The sequence below is a fragment of the Nannospalax galili genome, unplaced genomic scaffold (assembly GCF_000622305.1).
Source record: "Nannospalax galili isolate Female #2095 unplaced genomic scaffold, S.galili_v1.0 scaffold427, whole genome shotgun sequence".
NCBI classification, from domain to species: domain Eukaryota; kingdom Metazoa; phylum Chordata; class Mammalia; order Rodentia; family Spalacidae; genus Nannospalax; species Nannospalax galili.
In genome coordinates this window covers 164,820-172,626 of record NW_008356259.1, presented here as the reverse complement: position 1 = coordinate 172,626, position 7,807 = coordinate 164,820, and the positions used below count along the sequence as shown (strand labels likewise).

At 38.1% G+C, this 7,807-nt stretch overlaps 1 pseudogene; it reads right to left on the bottom strand.

Annotated features, from left to right (window-relative positions):
- Window positions 1–627: 627 nt before the first annotated feature.
- On the bottom strand, window positions 628–4,222 carry LOC103751046 (annotated as a pseudogene).
- Window positions 4,223–7,807: the final 3,585 nt, after the last annotated feature.

The window sequence follows — 7,807 nt, the reverse complement described above, 5'->3', positions numbered from 1 at the left end:
AAATTGTGTAACTTTTGATTCAAAATGGTAGTGCATTATTTAATCTGCAGGACCTTAACAGTGTAATGAATTTGGAGTAGAAAATCATAAAACCAGCCCTTATAAAAGCTACTTGTTTTGGCTTTGGTACTATGTAACATTCTTGTCATGAAATTATTTGAATATTACAAGTGAAAACATACTTAAAAATACTTCTTAACACAAAAATAATCAACTACATAATAGTGTGGAACACCTGCCATTATTTTTCAAACTTGTAAAACAAGTGAGCACCATCCTTAGCTTTAGGATATTTTGATTGCAATATCCCCATGTGCAAAATATAAATTACTGTAATATCACACATTTCAGAGAGTTCAGGAGTGAAATAACGGAAAATCAGCTCCTTTTAATGATGCTATTATAGGCTTTGCTGCAAAAGAATATTTTGATCTGAACTTTTAAAGTAAGCTGACAGTGTATGACTCCCAAGTTTGTGACTCTGCCTCAGCATCCTACCCTCAGGCAGTGATGCATCCTTTCTGTGGCTCTGAAGGATGAAATATGGAGCTGGATTTCGTTTCTCTTTCTTCACTCCAGTTCTCTTATTTCTCGGAGCTCCTTTGAAGATAAGAAGGAATTAGAAACTTAGCTCTCTATTTCTGTGTGGATAATTAACCCCCTTAAATAGATTCCTTTGGTCAATCTACTTCTTAGGGTTGGATCTTTTTTCCTGCTGCAGATTGTTTCCACTGGAATTTGAAAGTCTGAAGAATAGTATACACTAAGAATAATCACCTTGTGTGGATAGACTTGGCACCACAAAACAGTTCTCTTAATACAACATTTTATTTTAAAAATTGCCTTTCAACAAGGGTATTTTAAATATGAATTACAGAAAATTTCAATACAATTTTGTTATGACTATTTTTCCTCCTATATATTCTTAAGCCTCATCTCTAAAATAACACAGCATTCTTGTTTATCACAGTGGTAAATTAAGAGAGGGTGACATCTGATCAATGGGTCTGTTAGATGCAAACAAAGCCCAGTTAGATGAGTTCTAATTAGAATGAGAAAAAGATCACTTATATTAAAAATATATATGACATATTTTATACATATAATAGAATGTATATGCATTTTAAATGCATGGAATTTATATGATTGAATAGCAGTATTCTATAAAGAAATTTTCTAATCATATATATTAGTACCTTATGTTTTATGACTGCTAAATCTAGATCTGTTAATTATCTGAGCTGGCCAGATATCATCTGTATTGGAAGTATTTTTGCTCAACAAATTTATCCAATATATATGTATTAACCTAGCACAGAGTAAAAGATCAACAAATGGTAAATTGTTTCTTCCTGACTTGTATCAGGTACATTTCTCCCAACTCCCATATACATCTCAATTATCTCTTTTAAAATAAATTTAATTACCATAAAATCCAATTCTTTGATGTCTGAATAAAAGGTTGTGTATTTCCAGGAACATATGAATACCTTGGCTACTGGGAATGGGAGATTGAATATGTTTTGGTTGATCTGAATGATTTCATCCAGATTCTAACTTCAAAATTAATAATTTCATGTTGATTAATTGCCAAGCACTTTTTTGTCTACACAGCAGCATTTCCTCATCTTTTCTGCCAGCAGGACCTGACTGGGTTGATATCAAAGTGCTGTCCTGGAGTCTGGGTCATTCATCTGGCACCATTGGTAGTAGTTGTTATAAGGACGGAACTTGGATCTGGTCATTGCCAGTGAGACACAACAGGAAGCCTCCTGGGGAAAGGCGTCTGGAAAAGACAAAAGGCCAGAACAAAGCAAGAACACTTCCAATTTTCCCTTCTTCACTGAGATGTCATCAAGCAAGGAAGAGACTCTTAAAGGTGCAGTGTCTGTCTTGTGACCATGAGACTGGCAGATTAGAAAGCTTTGAGAGGCTAAGGTTCTTACTTCATTGCACAAAAACACAAAACCTTGGCGTACCTATGTTTAATGTCTTAACAGCAAAAGCTCTTTAACAGAGGCTCCTGTTTCCTGTTAGGTGCCACAAAATTCATTTTGTCTGAAAATATGAACAGTCATCACAGAGATGGAGGGGTTAAAACTTGACATTACTTGACATTACTTGACATTACTGTCAAGTCAGCAAGACCCAGTCATTTACCAGAGATTAGCAGATGCCTTTAACAAGGTCACTGCAAGCAGCACTCCTCCTAGCTTGGACTGGAAACAAAGGATGGCCTTCCTAAAGAGTTTAGAAGAATTTATGGCAAATGTTGGTAGTCTCCTTTGTGTAAAATAAAAAACAGAACTATATACTTCACTTAGAAAAAAATTAATTAATTCAAAGCTATCTAGATATATTTCACCCAATAGCCATTCAGCGTTCAGCAACACATTCCTCTCAGCATCCTGTGGAACTTTCTCCAAAATGGATCTGTAGTAGTTACTTTTCTGTTGCTGTGATAAAATGCCATGACCAAGGGAACGTATAGTAGAAAAGTTTATTTAGATTATAATTCTAGAAAGATGAGCCCACTGTGGCAGGAGAACTAGGTCAGAAGGCAGCAGGACCAGAGAGTTGAGCATTCACATCTTCAAGCAAGAAAGAGACAGGGCAAAATGGAAGTGGGACAAGGCTATGAACTCTAAAAACCTGCCCCCACTGACATGCTCCCTCCAAGAAGGCCACACTCTCTGAAGGTTTCATGACCTTTCCCAAACAGCACCATCAACTGACCAAGTGTTCAAATATGTTGAGCCTATGGGGGGCAGTCTCCTTCAAACTACCACATTGCACTTCCTGGCCCCTTCAGGCTCATGGCAATATTATAGTACAAAATAGATATAGTTCAATTTTAAAAGTTCTTAAAGTCCCTCAGTCTCAGATTAAGAACCCTGAGAACTTAATAAGAATAACTGGTACAGTGAGAGCTGTGATGTCCTGGTGTAGGCACACCAATGTGTAGAAGTCTTCACTGGCTGCAGTAGTCATTTCCGAGTTGTGCTTTTGCAAGACCAGCATATCAAAAACCAGCTTCAGAAAGTGCTGCATTGTTAGAAAGAAAGGCGAGTCTGTTTCTTGTGTTTGGCTAGTGGTGTCAAAGCCTCCAGGCAAAGCTGGCTTACCTACAAACTCACTGATGTCATTCCTAGTTCTAGAGAATACATCAGACTCTTAAATAGATCCTCAGGAAGCTGTGGTATTTTTTCAGGAAAAGCCTCACAGATAAATGTGATTAATTTATAGTACTGATTACAAAGGGTTGGAAACTTCGAAAGATCTTGTGATATTAAGAGCAGAATTAGGTTTACTCCATATAAAATGATATCAGCTGCTGATACAGATCTGCCTGCTGCTTGTCCTGGTTCATGTCCTCTAAATACTTCATCTGTGTGGTTGAAGTCTTACAACAGAGTAAGGCAGGCTTCATATAAGTTCATAGCTCTGGACTCTCCAAGACAGCATTATCTGTTTATGTGCAACTTCAACAAACACTTCAATAATGAGATTGACAGTCTCTGGGGTAATAGTAAACGTCCATCAACCCAATGCAATTGGTAAGGAAGTCCTTTAAAAAGTTAAGAAGAATGGCTACGTTGTCAATCTGGGTAGCCTCGGCAATGCCACAGGGGGCCTCCAGAGGAGCAGTGATCTCCTGCTTGACTTCCTCCTGCTGACACATCTGTCGAAAATTCTCTTGGTTTCTCACTGTTAAGAATCGCTGCTGAAGAGACTGAAGAACCTTGGTCCAATATTGCTGCTTGGTTTCTGTGTCCATATGCACAAAACTTCCTAAGACCAGAGCCCTCATCAGTGCCCTCTGCACCGGACTCGACAAGAAATTAAGCTTTGGGCTTCGGCTTGCAAACTGCTTTGCTAGGTTCCACCAGTTTTCACACTGAATTACTGAGTTTGCCCTTTCTCTTCTTTCCACCAAAGTGACAAGGAGTTGCACAGTATCGTTTGCAAGGTCCTGCTCACTGCTCCAGACTGAGAGATTGCTCATGACTTTTTGTAAGAGGTAGCCAATAATCCACTGAAAACCCTCTGTATCTGCTCCAAATGCTGTACTGAATGGCAGACTTATCTGATCATACAGTTTTTCATCCACCAGGAGGTAAGTCTTGGCCCATCGTTTTAGAAACCAAAGAATATCTTTGCCCATTTGAGGGCTTAGTAGATGAGTGAGATCTTCTCTTATTGCTCGAGATTCAACTTCTCTCTTTTAATTTATTGATCCATGCTGCAAAGTAAATCCAAAATTCCTTTGTTAGATTTTTTTTGTCTTGATGACATATCTATTAATGAGAAAGGAGTACTTAAGTCTCCTACTATTATGAATCTTTTTATGCCTTATTTTATGCCCAGTAGCATTTGGTTTCTAAAACATAAGAGCACTGTCCAACTTTCTGAAAATGACAAAATCATATCAAAACCAATCCCTAAACCTAATATATATATTTAGATTTAGATTTATTTTTCTTTCATGTGTATGATTGTTTGCCTGGATGTATGTGTGTATACCACCTGTATGCCTGGTGCCCACAGAAGCTAGAAGAGAGCATTGGGTCTCCTAGCACAAGCATTACAGACAGCTGTGAGTCACTATCTGGTTGCTGGGAACTGAACCCATGTTTTCTAGAAGAGCAGCAAATGTGCCTAAGTGCTGAGTCATCTCTCTAGTCCCATTGTTATAACTTCTTGATTGATTGAATATTCCAACTATTAATATAGTGACCTTTATCTCTTCTAATTTGGGGCTAAAGTATACTTTATCAGATAGGAATACAGCTAGTACTGTAGGGCTTAAATTGCTTTCTCTATTGACTTCCATCCTTTTTGTCATTGATATGTTTCTTTTGTAGACAATATGTGGATCCTTTTGTTTTTGGGTTTTTTTTGGTCTTTTTGAGATAGGGTCTCCCTGTAGCCCCAACTGACTTGGAACTCGCTTTGTAGACCAGGCTGGCCTTAAACTCACAGAGATCTGCCTGCCTCTGCCTCCCCAGTGCTGGGATTAAAGGCATGTGCCACCATGCCCAGCGGATCTTATATTTCAATCCAATCAGATGACTTCCAATTAAAAGAGACAAGCTAAACTAATTTAGATTTAAGGTTAAATTTTGAGAGTGGCTTGCTAATTCCTATAATTTTGTTGGTTGTATTCCTTATTGGTTACGAGTTCCTTACTCATGGTAGGGTTGCTGGCTTACCAAACTGGACACAGTTGATTATTTTTCCTGTCTCTCATTTCCTCATCTGTCACTCTCTTGTATGACATTTATTTATATATTAGTTTATTTTCCATGCTTAAAATATATCATTCCTTGCTTTACTGGCTTTTAGAGTTTCAGCTGATGTTATCTGCTGAGCTGGTAGTTTCCGTCTTCCAGCTTTTAATTCTTTTTCTTTGTTTTGCATTTATGGTTGTTTTGTAGTTCTTCTCTGCTCATGTCTCTTTGGGTTTCTAAATGTTTCTTGTGCCTGTTATTCATGTTCTTTCTCTAAATTTAGGTATTTTTGCACTATAATTTAATTGGCTGGGTTTTCTATACCTCTGGTTATTATCTCAGTTCCTTCTTCTACTCTTTAAATTATTAAGACTGGTCTCCTGGTCTTGGGTTTGATGTCCCAGCCTTTCTACAAGTTCCAGAAGATTGTGATACTGATAACTCTGTACTTGTATTAGAAAGATATGTATGCACGTGGTTTTTAACAAAAAAGGAAAAATATTTCCAAAATAGAAAATATTATGTCTTTTGAAAATAACTGCCAGAGGAAGAAGGTAGGAAAGAGGGACGGAAGGAAGGAAGCAAGGAAGGGAGGAAGGAAGGAGAGAAAGAAGAAAGGAAGGGAAGGAAGAAGGAACTAGGAAGGAAGGACAGACTCGAGATCTCTAGAATACCATCAAAGAAATACTTTGGAAACTCAAAGGAGAACAAAGGAAAAATATTGCAGTAAAACATATGATCAAGAAATAATAAAAGAGACTTCTCTATTCTTGGGAAAGATGTGGGTGTCCATGTGCAGGACCTCAAGAAGATGTAGCCAGGAAAGATCTTCATCATATCATGTGATAATCAGAAGCGCAGAATAATGAAAAAACTAAATCTGTAAGAGAAAAAGCCAAGCAATACTTAAGGAAATAAGATCCTCTGGCAGAAACTCTATAGGCCAGGAGACAATGCAAGACACTCGGAAAATTGAACTAAAACTAAATCTGAAACTAAATCTGAAACAAACGTGAACGAAGCGCACAATCACAGCAAAACTCTCCTTCAGCAGTGAAGGAGACGTGAAGAACGTATGACAAGCGAAAATAGGAATTCACGCCCAAACTTGCATCAGATCTCAAGGGATTCCTGTACCCAGAAACAAACCAATGGTAGCTACCATCCTAAAAGCCCAGGAAGTACGAATTCATAATATGAGTAGATAATGGAAGAGATTGCACTTGATTAGCTTTAGGGTTGGTGGAGGCTAAGTGTGTCAAACTTAATATTATACTCTGAGAATTTTTCTAAAGATCATGAAGATAGTTAAGTCAGAGACATTTTGAATAAATGACCATGAAATAAGCATGTAAAATAATTTTGGAACATTACAAGTTGGTCCCTAGCCATTTCCACAAACATGACAGTCTGATCCACGTAGGTCAAGCAGTGTGCAGGATATTTACAGATGCAGCTTTTTAACAATAACATTAGTGCACATGATCAATATAAGAAACTTCTGTATATAACCCTTGTCTCTAAGGGGAATAGAGTTATGCAATTTGGGAGTCTTTTAGATAGACCCACTGAAGGGGCACTCCAATGGCCTCACCCTGCATCTCTGTTCAGAATGGAAGAAGCCAGAGCAGTCTGTATCCCTATTGGCAATTTGGGTAACCCCTTCAGAGGATGGCATGATAATAGGAGGTAGGAATTGGTTGTCAGTTAGGGTAAAAAGATCCCAAGAAATGTAGCCAGTTTCTGGGCTAAAAGTCAAAATGTCCTTGGGCCTGTTAGCAACATACTCTGTTCCAAAGGCCAAAAATGTCAAAAGTATTTTGGAGCTTGTATCTAATCCTTAAAAGATTTTAGGGTTACCTCTTCAGAGAGGGGAATATTGGAGGGGAGGAAGTGGGCATGGATTTGATCAAAACACCTTATATGCATGTATGAAATTCTCAATAAAGTTTTTGTAAAAGTTAAAAAAAGAAGCTTCTGTATTGCCAAAGAAACAACATAGAGAGAGCCTAATAAATGTGAGAGAATATTGCTCAACTATTCATCTAACAAGAGTTTAATATCCTTAATATATAAGAATATATATCCTTAATATATAAGAACAACCACCAAAATCAAAGCCAAAAAGAAAAAAAATCAAATAAAAATGGACAAATGGGGCTTGGGGAGATGACTCGACAGATAAAACACTTGTCAGGCAAGTGTGGAGACCAGAGTTTGGAATCCCAACACTCACATAAACAGTCTGTGGGCATGGCAGGCTGCCTGTAATCCCAGAAGCAGGGGATGCCCTGAGCGAGCTGGCTAGCTAGACCAACAGACTGGGGCAGGGGGAGTGGGAGGCTCTAGGTTTAAGTGACAGAACTTGCCTCAGTATATAAGATGGAGAGTGATGGATGAAGACACAGCATCAGCCTCCAGCCTACCCATGAACACACATGTGCACATGCATTGGTGACACGTGTGTACTCACAAAACGCACACGTACAGATACACATGGAAAGGAAAATGGACAAATGATCTGTGTAGAATTGAACGGCTAACAAACAGATGAAAAAAATTGTTCCGTATTATTA